The sequence below is a fragment of the Peromyscus eremicus genome, chromosome 2 (genome assembly GCF_949786415.1).
Source record: "Peromyscus eremicus chromosome 2, PerEre_H2_v1, whole genome shotgun sequence".
Classification (NCBI taxonomy): Eukaryota; Metazoa; Chordata; class Mammalia; order Rodentia; family Cricetidae; genus Peromyscus; species Peromyscus eremicus.
The window spans coordinates 7,878,217-7,898,563 of record NC_081417.1 but is presented as its reverse complement, the minus strand read 5'-3'; positions in this window follow the sequence as shown (position 1 = coordinate 7,898,563).

The window sequence follows — 20,347 nt, the reverse complement described above, 5'->3', positions numbered from 1 at the left end:
CCAGTTGACCTTCTGGGCATGGCTAGCAGGAATGGAGAGCATACAACTACTTGGAAAACCCTTGTGTCTGTCATTTAAGACACCTGTACGTATCTGAGATACTAACCAGTCCAGAATACTTACCCAAAATACATCAAACTGCCTGTGGACAAATATTCCAAGACAGTCTATTCAAAACTGTGGAAAGAGAGAGGAAAAACCAGCATGTCCATCACTAGTAAATAACTAACTGCTGTGCTGTACAGTGCAGCGCAGTGCGGCACAGCACTGCTCAGTAGCGTAGAGAACAGTACGGAAGTGTGCCTAGCCTGAAGGAACCGACGAGATCTTGTACTTAGAGACAGAAACCAAATACAAGAGGTCACAACACAAATATGACAGCACAAATAAGACATTCTGTGGGAAAGCAGAACTACAGGAAACAAATAGAGCAGTGACTTCCATGAGAAGAGGGCATCAGAAGAGGACTAAGTTGTACAAAGGACAACTTATAAAGAGGCAGAAACATCCTGCATCCTCACACCATTCACATAAGTGCACCCACCCAGAAAAGTCACTACATGTAAGATATTCCTCAAGAGCTCAGCATCATGGATATCTTAACTGGCACATAATAATTGTATGTAGTTATGTGGTACAGTATAATGCTTGAGTACAAATGGAGCTCTGACCCTGGTGCTCAGTCAGTGGACCCCAGATGTAAAAAGCACATCTGGGGAGCCTGGTTCCCTAACAGAGTCTACAAATGCAGTAGGTGAGTATATACATGGATAGCTCACTTCCTCCCAAAACCATCAGGCAGAGATTCTGTGTCAAACTTAAATTGTATTTTTATTTCATCATGTGTCTCCTTATTCTCTTTATTTCATAATTGTCCTTAACACTTGTCCCCACTGTCAAATCATCTGACTGATAAATGTGACTAGTCCCAACATACTCTAGAATTAACCCTCAGACATTTATACAATCAATTGTATCCCAACCCCAAAAATAAACTGTTGTCATTAACCACTTCAAATATTATAAACACATGTAAAAAGGTATGGTCCCTTCATCCTGGAGTGTCAGCAATGACAAGATGTGAGGCAGGGACCCTGGAAGTTTGTACATCAGCTAGGCTGGCCTACATGGTGAAGCCCCAGGCCCGTGAGAGATCCTGTCTCAAACAAAAGGTGGAAGGCCCCCGAGACTGTCCCAGAGGACCTCTGCATGTGCACCATCACCCACGCTGTGTACACACATGCACACAGTTGCACACCCAGTGTTAACTTCAGGTGAGGATCTAAAGCACTAATCTCACTAGTTTATGAAAAGGGTCTCTGCTTCAATTATGCCACATACCGAAGCAGTATGTGTGGCTTCCGACAAACACAGCTTTCAAGGACAAAGAAAATATCATAAAAGCGTTAACTAAAACAGTTCTAAATAATGAATGTCCTCTACCATTAGCCAACCTGTGTGGGGCTTATGCCATGGCGCAGTCTGGTATGGACAAAGTACAGTAGAAAAGACCACCGTACTAACTGAAGTTGGTCAGACTAACCCTAGAGACATTTTCTGCTTAGTCCTAAGCCGACTCTAAAAAGCTGAACACAAAACGTTTTCAAGATAACTTTGCTAGTATTTGTGATTGATGCACCTTCCCCGTCTCTGCTGTCTGATATCCAGACAACTTCCAACGGTGACTCTGTCGTCAGAGGAAACGAAATCCTCAGGGTCAAGTTTTCTCCTTTGTGGAGAACTTTAACTAAGAAGAGAAACTGAGAATGTTGTAATGATTAAAATGGCACAGACTGCCTAACTGAGGTGAAAGGGGCCAAGAAGGTATTGCACAGACATTACTCAGAGGGAGCACAGCAAACACAGAATACGGTCAACAGCTAAACTGGCAAGATTTTGGTCTAACCTTGTGTCATCGGTGTTGTTTACACTGCAAAAATGTAAAGATAAGAATTACTGTTCCTACCTACAATTGTACCCTCTCTCCCTCTCCCTCTCTTTCTCTCTCTGTCTCTCCCTCTCTCTTCTCCCTTTCTCCCTCTCTCCCCCTCTACCCTTCTCCCTCTCTCTCCCTCTCTCCCTCTCTCTTTCTCACCCTCTCCTCCCCTCTCTCTCCATCTCCTCCCCACTCTGACATCTGGGAACTATGGTAGCTGTATTTCTTGAGCAATTAGAACACGTGAGCAATGAGTGAGTGCAAGGATATTCAAGTTCAGTTGTTTGTAAGGAAATGGCCTGAACACTCCCAATAAAAGTTGTAGCTTAATCTTTCTAGAATGTAATTTAAATGGCTACAAAAGAAATGGTTGTATTGGAATTAATAAATCTCAAAAAACATAACCATTCTTGTCAAAGGATGTACAGTACATCATATCTTAAAATATGTAGCTTGATCCTGTGTATTTTGTGACTCTAAAAAATAAGTTATCAAAGAGCTAGGGTAGAGTACTGGCACTCCTGAAAATCAACTCACTCTGAAGCCAGGAACACAGAGGAGGGACCACAGTGAAGGCTTTCCCTCCCCATCTGCAGCTTTAAATCCTGGAACTATGACAACACTCATTACAGATATTGTACCTCTCTCTCTTGGGCATAAATGTGCTTTCGAACTGTCTGTTTTTATAAACATTATGTGTTTAAGGCAGTGGACTGGAGTCCATAAAAGGCATTTAAGGCTGCCACTCTCCCATGGCCAGTGTCTGCAAGCCAGAATCTTATTTTCCTTACTTTCAGAAGCCTCAAAGAGAAAATTGGTTTTGGTTTGGCTTGGTTTTGAAGACACCAATGATAAACTATCGTTTCTCATTTACTTTGGCAGTGGGGTTTAATAGGACCCAATCTTCCCTGGGCGTATGTGTTGTTTTATTATGTGTCTATCATAAGATGATTGTTGGTATTGAGAGGCCTCGGTAGCACCAAGGTGGGCTTCTCCCGGCCCCAGCCTCCACCAGGCCTGAGTTTCAGTGAAGTTTCAGTTTCTGTTTAGGTCTCAGTTTCTGTTTCTGTTTTGGTTTCTGATAAGGCAGGTGGGGTAGATATTGCATACCAGGCATGATTCAGCACTTACACCCCAGCCAATTAGAAACATATTAGTGTGGCTGCTGCTCGCTCGGCCAGTCATGTTCAGGATGACCTGATCCCCTCTGGCTGTCTATAAAGGGAGCCTGCGAGCTTCTCTGGGGGACGTCTCCATTTTATTATGTGGCCGACCCCTGCATGCAGGAATTCTTCTCTTGAGAAATAAACGTTCTTGCTTTTGCATACATGAGTGGTGGTCTTTTGTGGGGTGATCTGTGGACCCTGACAGAATATAAAAGCCTTGAGGACAGCAGGTCTTCACAGCATGATGCACACTAAATTCGCATAACCATGCTACTGACTGGTCTATTTACTCAATAGTGTTTATTTGCAGCCAACCTCCTCCTAGAGTCAAAAACAGAATTTTATACCCAGTACTTAACACACTATAAAGTCTGCTTAAAGTGAAAGATGCCACCGGGGTTTACCTGGTGGCTTCTGCTCTGCTGCTGGGTCTAAACTTATAAATGTTTGATTCCCACAGGTTCAGACAAGGAAGGAGAAAGACACTGAGAGATTTAGAGTGAAGTATAACATTGACACACAGCCCACTAACTTGGAGTCCCCACTCATTTTACAAATTAGCAAACTGAGGCAAAGGTCCTTTTCCAACCCTCAGACCAGGAACTTAAAGCCCCATCTTAAAGCCCTGTAGATCCCACACTGGGACTGAAGGTCTAGGATCTGAATGTCCACAGAAGGCCGAACAAGCCCGGGGAACTGCCTGAGCCTGGCCCCTCCCAGCGTGGCTAACGCTCAGCCAACACTTGCATGCCGAAACACACGAAGGGAGCCCCGACAGGAGCCAGATCTGATTTCGAAAATAAGCTGGAAATCTGAATTTTTATGTAAGATTTCTTATTCTTAAATGCTGGAAACATTCAAAACTTTAAAACATGCCATGTGAGCCAAACAAAACACATCTGTGGACCCTGATCCAAGCCTTGGTCACTGTTTTGCAACATCTACTATAAAAAAAGTCTGTCTGAGGCTCCTCTTGGCTGGTTGAAGGGCCCCGCAGGAAAGGAACCAAGTGACATCCAAAGCGGCCCCCACGTTTGTGATATTTCAAGTTAAATGTTCACTGCTTGGATCAATGCAGATAAACAGCAAAAATTGGAAATCGTTGTTTCATGTGCACACAAATACTGAGAGAGGAGAGAGAGAAGACAGACAGACAGACAGGCAGACAGAGAGAGGGAGTGGGGGGAGGGACTACGACCAGGCTGGCCTAGAACTCACTACTTCTAATATATCCTCTCAAGTGCCAGTTACAGGTGTTTGTCACCATACCTGCCTAGTTTATAACTCTGAAGAATGCAAAGAACCAGTAATAAAAGTGTCTATCCAGTCTGTCTGTCTGCCTGTCTGGAATCTAGTATGAGGTGAGAAAGTAAGGAGGCAGGAACAGAAGACTGGGCCACAGCATCCTTATTGTCTCCAGAATTACTCACTCAACTCTGTCTCCCTGAAGTCCTGAGGACAGGGGCTGACAGGAGAGGACAGTGCCGAGTGTGGGAGCCTAGGTAGGTCCCGGCACAATTCTGCTTATTAACAGAAAGTAGCATTTGCTATTTTTTACATTTCTTACTGTATTGTAAACACATTCCCGTCTTAGCACTATGGCCACACTGAAGTACACACTGTAAGGTGCCTCTTGTTCTGGCAAAGCCTGTATCAGTAACTCCTCCACTGCTGTGATAAAACACCATGACCAAGGCAACCTATAGAAGGAATGGTTCATTTGGGCTTACAGTTCCAGGGAGAGAAGGTTCCATCCCCATCACAGGGAAGCAACACCCATGGCTGCTAGAGCAGTGAGCTGAGAGCTCAGATCTCATACCACAGAAAACAATAAGAGGGAACAAACTAGTAATAAGTGAGGAATTTTTAGTCACAAAGCCTACTCCCACTGACGTACTTGCTCAAGCAAGGCTATACCTCCTAAACCTCCCCAAACAGTATCCCCAAGTGAGGACCAAGTATTCAAATGCTTGAGACTACAGGGGACACTTACCATTCAACCCATCACATTCCACTTCTTGGCCCCCATAGTTTCATGGCCATATCACAATGCTAAATGCATTTAGTCCAACTTCAAGTCTCCATAGTCTTTTACAGTCTCAACACAGTTTAAACGTCCAAAGTCTCTTCTGAGACTCAAGGCAACCCCTATGTAATTCCAACATATAATGGCATGAAACATTTATTACCATTCCAAAAGGGAGAAGGTGACATAGTGAGGAAAGACTGGACCAAAGCAAGACCAGACCCAGTAGGACAAGTTCCAAATCCTGTAGCTCCATGCTCGGTGTTTGGGGATTTTAGTTTCAACTGGTTTAGATGGCTCTGCCCCTCCAAATTCCCTGAATTCTCTCTCTTGGGCTGGCTCCATTCCCTGTCACAGATTCCTCCTTTCACATGTCTCATGGCATCTCCTGTGGTGATATTTTATTTGTGCTGAAATGTGATATTTTATTTGTATGTTAATAAATAGTTTCCCTGGAGATTAGAGGTTACAGAGAGCCATAAACAGAAGTCAGGTGGTGGTAGCACACGCCCTTAATCCGATCACACGGCAGACAGAGTTTCTGTGTGGTCAAGGACACAGCCAAGAGTGGTGACACTCACCTTTAATCCCAGTACCAACCATAGAGACCTGGAGGTCTGTATAGACAGGCAGTGACAAGGAAGTGATGTGGCTGGGCTTAGAGCCAATGAGAAGGCAGAACAGGAAGACAATAAAAGCACAGGTTAGACAGGACAAAGCTCTCTCTCATGGGAAGCTACGGCATGGTGGTAAGTTAAGGCTAATCAGTGGCCCTTTGCTATTTCTCTGATCTCTTCAGTTATTTCTCATTTAGAAATTTGTCTACAGTCTCCAACATCTTGAGGTCCTCAGTGCCACCCAGACTTCACTTCCACAGCTTCAGGCAATGGCTTCTAAAGGCTGCTGACCCTCTCAGAGTCCTTGTGTAGGGGCTCCCCTGACACATTATCTGGCCTCATCCGCTCTCTGAAATCACAGAAGATTCCACAATCTCTACATTTATGTAGCCTTTATGATTCTAAAGACTGAGTCACGTAGATAACACTATCAGGTCAACTGACAGATTGAGATGGATCCTTGGCCCCTTGAGTGACACTGGCAGAAGGTTTTGTTTGTTGTTCTTTTCTAGGAATTCCTTAAGTCTTTCACAGGTTGGAAGCTTAGCTGGGCAGGGTCTTGCCTCAGAGTGCCCTTCGTACATTCCAGTGAAGATGAGGCCTCCCTCAATCTTCTAATCTCTTCCAGCACAAGCCTCTCTGTGGCGTTGTTTCCCAGTGCTCTCTCTTCAAATTGTGCACTTGGTATTCTCTTTGTCTCGCTCGCTCTTTTTCTGTAAACCAGTACAGCAGTCAGTAATAATAACCTCACCACAGTGCCATGCTGTCTCGACATTTCCTCCAACAAAGAAACTAGTTCAGTCCTTTTCAGTCAGTCTCAGGACACAGGCAGAAGGCAGCCACAATCTTTGGCAAAATATCCCAGAAACGGTCTCTAGTCTGCTTGCTGATATTGTTCCCCTCTGAAAGCTCTTGGGCTGGGATCAGGGCTCTCAGTACTGCTGTATTCCAGGCTCCTACTAGAAAGGCCCGTTAAGTCATGTTTATAACACCCAAGGGCTTTTCCAGTCCAAAGTCCACAAATCTCCCACATTCCTCAGAAAAACCACCATGGTCCCATTCTTCACTGCAACAGCCTACTCTCAACAGCCAGCTTCTGTATTAGTTATTTTTCTATTGCTGTGAAAAAACACCGCAACGAAGGGAACTAACGGAAGAGAGGGTTCATTTGGGTGTACAGTTCCAGGGACTAAGAGTCCATCCCTATCACCCGGAAGTGAAGGCATGCCAGCTAGAGCAGCAATCTGAGAGCTCGTACCTAGAACCACAAAAACCGAGGAGAGGAAACAAACTAGCAATAGGTGAGGGATCTTTACTCTCAAAGCCTGCCCCCAGTGAACTATTTCCTCCAACAAGGCTACTCTGTCTAAAGCTCTCCAAATAGTGTCACCAAGTGAGGACCAAGTATTCAAACGCTCAAGATTTTGGGAGCTATTTATCATTCAAACCACCACAGAGGAACATTAAAAACTTAGCCAAGGCCATGAGAGATAGAACCTGAACCAGCACTGCGATGGCTATAGCCCAAACAGTGTCCCAAAGCAGAGACCTCCCCACGTCCCATTCACATCTCACCCTGTCTGCTTTTATCCTCTGACCACAATATACCCTTCTACCCCCACCACCCCAAACCAAGAAAACACAAATGAGCCAAAGACTGGGCTGACGTGGGGCGTTTTCCAAAACGAAATATTTTATAGGGATTTAGACTCTGTTTTCCCCTTTACTACAATGGAATCTGTCCTACATCAATGAGCAGTTACCATGACAGATGCACAGATGAGCTCATCCCTGAGACTTGTGCTTTCTTTGTAAGCAGTTCAAGAGATGTGGGGGGAAAGCTTCACTGTTCTCTAAGATACTACTGCTTGATAAGTGTTTTCTCAGTGTTTTAAATGAAAAGTGCTTACATCTACGGGTATGTAAGGAACGTATGTAGGTTTGTCTGTGTGTGCATGTGTATTAGTATGTGGGAGTGGAGTATACATATGTAAGGTTATGGTGGGGGAGGTGGGAGCTGTAATAATGGATTAGATGTGTAATATGTATACATCTTTCAAAGTGACACTCAGGGTGATCCTTCTCTGTGCTCTGTGGTCCTGAGGCTAGCCTTGACACTCTTCTAGGGACCATGTCATAGAGCAGCACCCATGAGCCCACTCCAGTCTCCAGCACCACAGATGCTGGGCATGAGCTGAGACAATTGACAACAACTGCAGCTGGGCTGGAAAGCCTCCGCCCTGGAGTGGGTTGTGTGTGTGTGTGCAAGAAAAAGGTTAGTAATAGTTAAACTGGAACTAGAGAGCAGGCTGCTGTTGTAAAGAACCTACCTGATCATGATGTTGGGGAGGAATGTGGAAGATTTGAGGACTTCAGACTAAAAAAGGGCACCCCAAAAACAGGATGTGATGCAAGACCCACAATGCATTCCTAACCCTGAAATTATGAATCATAAATGTAGGCTTTACTCTCCTGCTTATACACCTACAACAACCTTAAATTTAGAAAATAGGCACAATAAAAGATTAGCAATAACTAATGTTAAAAAAAGAATAATTGCAGCAACACACTACAGTAAGTTATATAGTTATGTGAATTCTAGCCATCCACCCATCTATCTATCCATCTGTTTTATCATATTATGCTGTTTGCTTTGGTACCACCATTGAACTCTGATACTGGAAGTTCATAAAGTGAAACTTGAATAAAAGAGCACTGATCACTTATTGCACAAACTTAGCATAAGAGGAAGACAGAATCTGTGCATAGCCAAAATTTTCTCTTGCATGAACTTAAGAGGAAAAAGTTGTATTCTGCAACACACACACACACACACACACGCACACGCACACGCACACGCACACGCACACACGCACACACGCACGCACGCACGCACACACACACTCACAGGCAAGTGAGTTTCTCTATGTTCTCCACTTCTGAACTCCTACTCTTAGATATAAATTTTTTAAAGTTAAATACTATACACATCAAACAGACCATGTAATGGGGAAGGGCAGGTCTGCATGCAGCACAGCTTCTATTAATAGCTTCATGCCTCAAAAACAGATGGTGACAATGCTCACTACACAGTGTAGGCTGAATCTGGAATCCTCTCCAAATTATAGGTTGAGATCTAACCCTCAACACAGCAGTGTTAAGAGTGGGGTCTTTAGGGTTTGATTAGGTCACAAAGACTTCTCATCCATGGTGCTACAGCCCTTATCGAAGGGGCTCCCCTCAGGGACTACCTACTTCACCGTCCCATTATTTCTGCCACGTGAGTATGTAGTGCTCATCCTTTTGAAGCAATAAGGCCACAGCTTGGGAGAGGGCAGCACATCTAGCTTGCTAAGGACTTTAAGCCCCTAGAACTATGAGAAATGCATTTCCAATGACTTCATCAGCCCTGGTATGTTGATAGCAACACAAAGGAAAAAACAAAGACACTGAATTCCTTCCCTCTCTAAAGCTATTTATGTGATGGTAAGTTAACCTCCTCATCCAGATAATATGAAAAGAAGTGACTGTCAACTAAGTTGAATATCCCCTGACCCTTGAAGCTCTTCTTTTCTTACGTTCTTTGTGTCCTGGTCATCCACTGCTCAGGGGGCTGCGACACCCCTGAGCTACACCAGCCTCTGCCTACTGTGCAATACTGTTACACACGGAATTAGTAGGCTCTCTTCCCATTTCTCTTTTGTTAGATTTCCCTCCTGAGATAATACAAGTGAGGATGTGATTTGACATTTATCTTGTTAATATTAACAATGGATAATTTGAATGCCAATCAAGTGCAGAAAAATATGCTATGCTTTTTAAATCCATCAAGTAACTGTCAAATCATTTCACTCTACTGTTTAGTATAGTGCAGGCTAAGGGTTCTGAATTCTCAATGCTGTTTAATGGTCCTTTTAAAACTAAATAAAAATTAATTTGATCTTCAAAATGATACCTTCGTTCAAACCAAAAATCTGTTGAGTGCCTATTGTATATCAATACCTGTGCCTGAACCTAGGAAATAAAACAGATTCTCAGAAGTTACTTTCAGGGTAAGAGATAAATGTCCACTGCTAACTCAGTCTACAATAGAACAGATGTATTGGTAATTGCTCCATTTTAATGACAAGATAGAGCCAATAACAAATGATTATAAAATAAACTTTAAATAATACTGCTTGAAAGACAACAATATATGTAAAATACCTAAGATAAACTTGATAAAATACAATATCTATGCACCTAAAACCATAAAACATTGAAGACCTAAATAATGGAGAACTATACCATGCTCATAGACTAAAGGAAATAGTTATAAAAAAAATACCATCGTCCTTAAGTTTGGTCTACAAATTTAATGCAGTTTAATTAAAAGCATGACTGGATTCTTTTGGTAAGAAGTAATAAATAGGTTTTAGATTCATGTCTATTTAGATATATAAAGAACCTATTATAGATAAAACAGTTGCATTTTAATCAAAGTTAGAGGATTTACAGTGTTTGGTTTAAAGATTTACTATAAAGTCATAATAATCACTGTGTTGGCATACAATGAGAAATATTAATTAGCAGAACAAAGAATAGCACAGAATTCAGAAATACAGACATATGTACACGGGCAGTTTTGTTGTGCTGTCGGGACGAATACATGGAATAGTCTTGTCAATGATGATGTTAGAACACTGATAAGTTCATGTCAAGTTTCTGAGATGGAGGAAATTTAGAATAAGTAATATAATCTTTCCACCTCCCTTTCCTTTCTCTCCTGTAAGGTCAGAGGTAGTCGACACCTGCAGTGACAGAGTCATGTCACATGTGAACACATGGCAGCTGTGACAGCATGCACAAGACCTGCACCAGATCAGGCCCATCCACCTCCCAGCATGGCTGAGGGGAGGGCTCAGTTAGCACTGAATGACTGCTCGGGGAGGGAGACGGGTTCCTCTGGGATGCAGCCTCTGAGCAGTTCATGAGGATTTCATGTAAATAAAGAACTTGTTTCAATTATTAAAAAAAAATACTCAAGTTTTTCATTATCTGAACACTCTGCTAAAACAATCAAACTATCTTTCCAAAACTAAGAAGACAAGAACATGAAAGTACAGGAACCTAGAAAAGACCATTTTGCCTCAGAAATTCAAGATCCATACAGCACTGTAAAACAATTATAAAGTCATTAATAAAGAAGTTGATATAAGCATATATTATAATCAAAGTGTCAATATGTAATTTTGAAAACAGCAAAAGAAAAGAAAATCATCATATGCAAGAAAATAGCTTGTAAAACTATCCATAAGTTTCTAAGCAGAAACCAAAAATACAAGGGGGAGGGAATGGGACCATACATTCAAAGTGCTAAAAGACAAAAGCCTTCCAACCAAGAATACTACGGGAAGTTGATACAGAAGAAGGGAGTAGGAGCAAATAACGGCAAGCCTGTTTGGTAAATCCTCAAGGAATGATATTTTATATTAATCCAAAATTATACACTATAAATATAAATGTATATATATATGTAAACATCCACATATATGTATATATACATGGATCTCTTAAAAAGAATTATGCCTTGTGGTAGTTTGAATGTAATTGTCCCCATAAGCTCATAGGGAATGGCACTATTAGCACTGTGGCTTTGTCAATGTAGGTGTGGCCTTGCTGAAGGAAGTATATCACTATGTTGGTGAGTTTTGAGGCCTCCTATGCTCAAGCTATACCCAGTGTGGACACAGACAGTTCACTTCCTGTTACCTGTGAATCAAGAAGTAGAACTCTTAGCTACCTCTCTAGCATCATGTCCCACCATGATGATAATGGACTAAACCTCTGAAACTGTAAGCCATCCCCAATTAAATATTTTCTTTTCTAAGAGTTGTCATGGTCATGGTGCTCATCACAGCAATAGCAACCCTAAGTAAGACATGCCTCTTGGGCTGACAATGCTTCCCACAGGAGTTATAGACTAACAAAAACTCCAGAACCAGGCACAAGGAACTTTCTTTTGAATGGTTGGTCAGGACAGTCCCCAAGTGACTTCTGAAAAAACACACATTGTCAGTGTAGCCCTTGGTTGTCTCTCAGAGGTTAAATGTAAACTCTTATTGCTGATGACACCAAATACTAAGATATAAAACTTGAGCTGGATCTAACCTGAAAGCCTCCTTTCTGCATTCTAGCTTCCATGATACCAAAAACACAATACAACCTGCCAAGAATGGGAAGCAATTAAACAGTTCTACAGAGCTACAACTCCTACAGACTACAACAAAAACCACAGTTGGCAAGATATTCATAAAAGTGCAGTAAGTGGAACTCAGGTGTAGGTGGTAGCCAACAGATGTCTAGTTGGACTTCAGGCCAAGTCAACAGGAGGGAAATAATGCCTGGTGCTAGAAACCCAGCTAACTTTCTGGGGTCCCTGAGATCATGGATCTGAGAAGAGAATCTGCTACTGCCACTTATTAGTTCAAAATTTCTAACTACATTCTAAATCTTATTCTAATACCCACAGATAAGTGTAGCTACTACCCTTGCATTTTAAAGAAGCTTTACAGCAAATGGAGACCATCATAGAAAACTGTGACTGGACACAAATACAGAGATCAGTAGATCATGGGGATTCTAGCCCCCTGGATGCATCTACATCACAGCTCCTGAGTCTGCAGCTCAGGAAACATCACAGAAGACGGGGCAGAAAGATTTGAAGAGACAGAGTACTGGGAAGTCTACTGGAAGGGCTGCATAAACAAGACCAGAAAAGAAGAGCAAACTAAAGATGCTAATGCAGAAGGAGGAAAATTTCACTGTGACCCTCCTAGACACAAAATAATGTCTGCTGGGAGAGTAAGAATTAGCCTCTCCCACAGATGAACCCCTTTATTAACTATCCAACACAAAACAGTCAGCCCTAAAACCATGTACATACAAACAACAAAAATGGACTCAGCAGGCTGTGCTTGTATATTTGTGCATACATATATATACATATACACATCTATGTGTATGTGACAATAATAATCAAAGCAAAAGAGGCTATCAATTTGGAGATTGGGAGGAAATAAAGAAGGAGGAATGAGGAAGGAGAAAATAATGCAATTCTGTTTTAATTAAAATACACAAAAATTGAAAATAAATGAATAATTCTAATCACTAAAAAATAATACTACTGTATTGGGAGAAAATGTCCCTCATAAATATAGGACAGATAAAGGTTTCCCCAAATAAGCAAAAGCTAAGGGCACCTGATATACACTACAGGAAATGTTAGAATGAGTCCCCCAAGACCAAAGTAAAAGATACTTCACACAAAAGAAATATAAAGCTTTTTGGTCAACGTAACTACAGAGACAAATACATAAATGCTGTAGTGTTGTAAGAGTGGCACAGAAAGACATTTTAATTTGGGTATTGGCATTAAAGACAAAGGTGCAAAACAAGTTATAGCTATAAAAATGTCATTTGTGCATTAATAATATAAAGGGAGGTGGAGTTATAAAAATGAGAAGTTTCTATTTGTGGTTAAACTTAAACATTATTAACTGGAAGTATATTCATGTATCTATGTTTTATATAACAACACCTCATGATAATCATAACAAAAAAATCCATAAGATATACATGTAAAAAATATAATGGAATAAAGTATATGCCTACAAAATGTCAACAAAAAGTAAAGGAAGATTGTAAACAAAGGTTTCTCTCCCACCAACAACTCCCAAATACCTAACAGCTGCTTCCCAAATTACTACACAGAGGCTTATATTAATTACAAATCCTAAGCCATTAGCTCAGGCTTATTCCTGACTAGCTCTTACACATAAATTAATCCATAATTCTTATGTTTAGCCATATGGCTTGGTACCTTCCCACAGTCTGACATTCTTATCTTACTTCCTTTGCATCTGGCTGGCAACTGCTGACTCCACCCTTCCTCTTCCCAGCGTTCTTACTTTGGTTGCCCCACCTACAATTCCTGCCTGGCTACTGGCCAATCAGCATTTTATTAAACCAATTCAAGTGACAAATCTTTACAGTGTACAAGAGAATTATTCCACAGCAGAAGATGGTAAGAAACAAAGGAGGAAACAAAATGGCCAAAGACAAACAAGACAAATGCAAAACAACAAAAAGCAATGAGTCCACCCCTATCAAGGACTAAGTATACATGGGTTAAATTTCCCAGTCAAAAGATGTAGAAAGCTGAATGAATTAACATCCATGAACCAACCTTATTCTATCTATAAATGACTCCATTCAGATTTAAGTGGAAAAATGGAAAAATAGTAATCAAAACACAGTAGGATAACATACTTATATAAAACAAAGTAAAGTAGTATGTATGTTAAAATATTATATTATCCAAAATGACTAACTGCTGTGGAATAATCCTCTTGTACACTGTAAATATTTGTCACTTGAATTGGTTTAATAAAACACTGATTGGCCAGTAGCCAGGCAGGATATATAGATGGAGCAAACAAACTAAGGATGCTGGGAAGAGGAAGGGCAGAGTCAGGGGTCACCAGCCAGATGCAGAGGGAGCAGGAGATGAATGTGCCATGCTAATAAAGGTACTGCCACATAGTCTAGTGTAAATAAGGAATATGAGTGAACTTAAAATATAAGAGTTGGCTAGTAATAAGCCTGAGCTATTGGCCAAGCATTTATAATTCATATTCGGCCTCTAAATCAGTTATTTGGGACTGGGTGGTGGGGACAGGAAATGTCTGACTACAACTAACACATCAGTAAAATAAAACAATGATGAATATTTATGTATTTTAAGGATTTTTCAATTCCTTTTGTATGTGGGTGGAGGAACAACAGCTGGAGCTCCATGGTTAGCGGGATAGAGGTGAGCATTCACAATGTGACGTTACACCTCCTCATATCAGGAAGTACAGAGCAGACAGGAAGTAGGACTGGGCTGCAAACCCCAAGGGGCACTCCCCAGTGACTGTCTTGGTGCAATTAGGCCCCAACTTCCAAAGGTTTGAAACCTTCCAAAGCAGTGCCACTACCTGGGAACTGTATGAACACATAAGCCTGTGGGGAACAATTTATATCCAAGTCAGAACAGCACCCAACATCAGAACACCTGTAAATATGAACAGACACTGACGGAATGCAACTCTATAGTCTGTTCTAGTTCCCACTTTCAACAATAGATAGAACACATATAGATAAAAAAAGAATCAGAAGAGAGAGCAACACTGTGGGTCAATGAACACACCAGACCCATAGGATATTCCACCCAACAGCAGTGAAAGATACATTCTTCTCAGGTACTGGTATATCACAGATGAGCTCACTAAGGAAATCATCACAAGTTTAAGATGATTGAAGTCACACCAAATATCTTTTTAGACCATGATTCTGTGAAAATAAAAGTAAGTAACAAAATAAAGGAAAATTTACAAGCACATGGAAATAAACAGCACACTCATTAACAATTGGTGAGTCAAAGAAGAAATTAAGAAAACATCAGTAAGTATCTTGAGATAAATGAAAACAAGAACATAATATGCCAAAATTGATTAAGCATAGCAGAAATAGCACTAAAGGGAATTTTTGTAACTATAAATTCTAATACAGAATAGCTCAAGTAAAAAATGTAACTCTGTACCTCAAGGAACTTGAAGGAAAAGTAAGCACAAATTTAGCAAAAGAAAGAAAAAAATAAAGATTACAACAGAAATGAAAGATAGACAATATAAATAAAACTAAATTTGATTTTTAAAAAATAAAAAAAGACAAAGTTCTCAACTAAGAAGAAAATAGAGCAGGTATGCCCTTCAGAGAGGGCAACTGTAGCCCAAGCCCTCAGGAAGCTGACATTGGAGCATCATTCAGAAGTCTGTGACATCTAGATAAGTCTAGGACACAGAGTGAGACCCTGTCTCAAATTGTTTTTAAAGTGTACTGTGATGGAATATATATGAAACTGACCAGAAATTCAAAATGAAACAGAAGCTGTTACATCTGGTGTATAAAAATTGCCATTAACAAATTCTACCCGGGAATTAGCTAACCCAGAAGAAATTCACAACTTTAGAAACAGAACCTACTGAAACCCAAATGTGAAGTAGAAACTCTGAACTCAGCAAAGAGATGAAATCAATAATTAGAACATTCCAGAGTGAAAATCAGGGCCAGAAAGCCTCACTTGTGAGTTCTACTAAACACTTACAGAAGAAAATACTATTCTTTCTCAAACTGTTGAAAAGAAATGAAGAATTCATTCTATGAAATCAGCATTACTCTGATGCCAAAGACAATAAAAAGACATGATACAAAAATAAATGTAGTCTGACATCACTTATACATATACATTAAAATTTTCTCAACAAAATGTAAACGATGACCAAGTGGGGTTTGTCCTAGGTACACAAAGATGGCCGAATATACAGAAATCAATCAATGTGACACACTGTATTAGTAGAACAAAGAACTGAAACAGCATGATCAGCTCAGTGCGGGAAAGACTGACAAAGTCCAACAGCAGTCATAATAAAAATAAAAACACGGAAAAGGGGGAGGGAGACAATTACATCAGCACGATAAAGGTTGCCCAGGAAAAGCCTGAGCTAACAATGCACTCAACAGTCAGAGTCAACGTTTTTTCTCTACTGTTAGGGACAAGTGAGAGAAGCCCACTCCTCTTCCACATATCATGGAAGTACTAACCAGGAAAGCAATAAAACACATTTAAATCTCTAAGGAAAAAATAAAATTATCTATTGTGGATGACATGAAATGCATACATATTTCACATAAAAAATACTATTAGAGTTAACAAATTCAGCAAAGTTGGCAAGACATAAAATCAATATACAAATGTTGGTTGCATTTATGCACTAATGAATGATTTGAAATGAAAATTAAAAAACAATGAATGTACAGTAACAATAAAAAGAATTGAAACTGTGAAGAATAAGCTTAACCAAACAAGTGAAAGAGTTGCACGTGGAGGAATATAAACATTTCCAAAATGAACTGAAGAAGACACTTCCTCCTCTCCAACGCAAAACCCAAACATCCCCTCAACATGGTGGTGGCCGAGGGAATGCACTCCTCTAGTCACACTGAAGTTCAGATGACTTGGAGACACCCATAGACTCTGGTCACTGGAACAAAAGGAGACAGAGGACTTAGCAGCTCCTTGCCCACTGGGGCTGGATGGCATGGAGGAGGTAGGAGCAGAACAAAGGAAAGGAGAGAGAAAGTGAGACACAATGGGCAAAGGCCACCCAGAGGGACTGGACTGAGGGATGGCTCAGCCCTTGAGAGCACTGGCTGCTCTTGCAGAGAACCCTGGGCTCAATTCCCAGCACCCACAAGGCTGCTTCTGACCATCCGACCATCTGTAACTTCACCCCTGGAGGCTGTGACACCCTCTCCTGTCCTGCACAGGCACCAGACACACATGTGGTACATATGCATACGTACAGGCAAGACAGCCATAAACATAAACACCAGACACACATGTGGTACATATGCATATGTACAGGCAAGACAGCCATAAACATAAACACCAGACACACATGTGGTACATATGCATATGTACAGGCAAGACAGCCATAGACATAAACACCAGACACACATGTGGTACATATGCATATGTACAGGCAAGACAGCCATAAACGTAAACACCAGACACACATGTGGTACATATGCATATGTACAGGCAAGACAGCCATAAACGTAAACACCAGACACACATGTGGCACATATGCATATGTACAGGCAAGACAGCCATAAACATAAACACCAGACACACATGTGGTACATATGCATATGTACAGGCAAGACAGCCATAGACATAAACACCAGACACACATGTGGTACATATGCATATGTACAGGCAAGACAGCCATAGACATAAACACCAGACACACATGTGGCACATATGCATATGTACAGGCAAGACAGCCATAAACATAAAGTGGTAAAATAAGAATTTCTTCATAAAGTTTCACAGAAGCAAATGCTGAGGGGAAAGGCAGCCTGGCCTCAGCTTCTGGGGACTGCACCACAGGTGGGCATTCTACAGGACCTCTGCAGCCTCAGTGTCCCGCTGTGCTGCCTAAAGTGCTACCACACCAGCTTTTCTCATTTTCATTAAAATATAATTAGATCACCCCCTTCTTTCCCCCCTCCAACCCCTCCCACGTCCCTTGCCTTCCACCTCCCCCCTTATTCCATCTCAAATCCAGGGCCTCTGTGTCTGATTGTTATTTATACATAAATGCATAAATACAACCTGCTGAGTATGTTTAGTATTGCTTGATATGATTTCAGGACTAACTACTTGGTATTGGATAACCAATTTGAAATATAAATCCTTGCATCTTTCTTTCCCTGCGAACTTGTAGCTAACACTCACATGTTGCCTTGGACAATATCTAGCTTGCAACACAGCATGGCCTTGGCAGACTGTGGCTGAAACAAGCCTGTTGGAAAAGACATGCAGGAGGAGCAACCGCAGACAGGACAGAGACTGGAGCTCCCATTCCTGTAAGACTAAGAAAATGGGGGCAACTAAGAGAAGTCTGGAGAGCAAGAAGGTACATGAAAATACTTGCAGACACTTGTCCCCAGAAAGCATCTCCCCGTGGGGCGGCAAAGGGCCCTCTAAATGCCATTCCTCCACCACAGTTTGTTGCCTGATCTACTGCAGGCTTGGTGGGTGAAGCCTGAAGCCCAGGGCTTGTCAGACTTGGCAGTATGTTGAGTGAATTTGTTCAGTCAAAACTCCACGCAACCTTGTTGTAGCAGGCAGGGGGTAGCTGTTTAGCCAGTTTGGGTCCTGAAACTGGGGGTGATACACACAATACACACACAAAAAGAAGGTAGAAACTCAAAAAAGAAAGGGAGATAGAAAAGAGAGAGAGGAGGGGGAGGAGAGAGGAGAGGGAAGGAGTAGGTGAGAGAGGAGGAAGACAGGGAGGGAGGGGGGAGGGGGAGGGAGGGAGGGGTGGAGGGTGGTCTTTCACCTCTTGCTCTGTCAGGACCAGAAGCAAAAGGAAACAATGGGAGGAGGACCAGTACTGGACAGTCACCTTCTCCAAACTACAGTCCCAGTAGAAACAATGCAGTTTTTAAATTTTTTGGTAAGACTTTTTTACATTTTATTATTTGTATACAGAGAGAGAGAGAGAGAGAGAGAGAGAGAGAGAGAGAGAGAGAGAGAGAGAGGGAGGGAGGGAGGGAGGGAGGGAGGGAGAGAGAGAGAGAGAGAGAGAGAGAGAGAGAGAGAGAGAGAGATTGTTGATATTGATATTTTAAACAACATAGTATCTGTTGGGCTAATCAAGAACAACAAAACAAGTCTTTGTGATTTAATTTCACTGATTCCTTTCTCTAGGCCCAGATTTCTGGCTTCCATCTCTTCCTCTCTAAAGACTTTAACACTTCCTGAATTGCTAGGAACAACTTCCCTAATCTTTTGTCATAAAACTCTTTCTGAAGAACGCTGTCACAGAATATAGAACTGTAAGACCTTCACAGAACTTAGTGTGTGCTGCTGGGCCAGCGGGTTAGGCACTGGCGTCTGCTTCTGAGGAGAAGGCATACTTAACTCATCCCTTGTTCCTCTAAGTCTCTCCACCCTCTTTCAAGTGTGAGTCCCTCTGATTTGACAATAGTGTCCCCAATGTACACTGTTCTCATCCATCGGGCTCAGTGCTTAGAGAACTTGCTGAATGTACGGGACGGGGGTGGGAGGGTGGGGGGTGTATTTGGAGTTTATTGTTTATTCGTTTGTCTGTTGGAGAGTTCTTTTGAGACAGAATCTCACTCTGAAGCCCATGCTGGCCTGGAATTCAGTATGAAGCATAGGCTGGCTTTGAACTTGTGGAGGTCCTCCTGGCTCAGCTTCCGGAGTGCGGGGGGTACAGACCTGCACGGGACTGCTTTCTTCCGCTCTTAGAGCCTCCTTAGCTGTTTATCACACCCCCAGAGTTCCCTGGCATGTCTTTTTTTTCTCTTTGATTTTCAGTTTGGGCAATTTTGTTGACATGTTTTCAGGCTCAGAGATTATTGCCTCAGCCACATCCAGTTCAGCAATGTTTTCAAATGTGTCCTCTGTTACAGCATGCTTGGCCCCTGGTGTTTTGTTCTGCTTCTGTATTAAATGTTTGATATCTCTACTTATTTCTATTTCTTCTAACGGGGTGCTGTGTATTTACCCATTACAACCCTTTACATATGCCTCACGTATAAGTCACAGCTGTTTTAAATGCCTGGTCTGATGACTCCAGCACTCCTGGTACATCTGAGTGAGTCCAATGCTTCCTTTGTATCTTCAAACTGTTCTTTCGCCTTTTAGTCTGCCTTGTCTTTTTTATTGATAGCTTGATGGCTAGATATGAGACACTGAGGAAAGGAAACTGATTTGGTCGACAGGCCAGCAGTAATTTTGTGTCTGGGATGAAGGAGCTCTCCAGCTACAGCCCTGTGAGTCTGTTACTCAGTAAGCCTGCGCCCGGGACTGTGATCTTCACACGTGTTCTTCTAACTCTCCTTGTCAGCGGAACAGCACAGCACGAGTGGCGTGGAGTTGGGCGTTTTCCTCCCCTCAGGTCAGCCTGTCAGTGGTTAC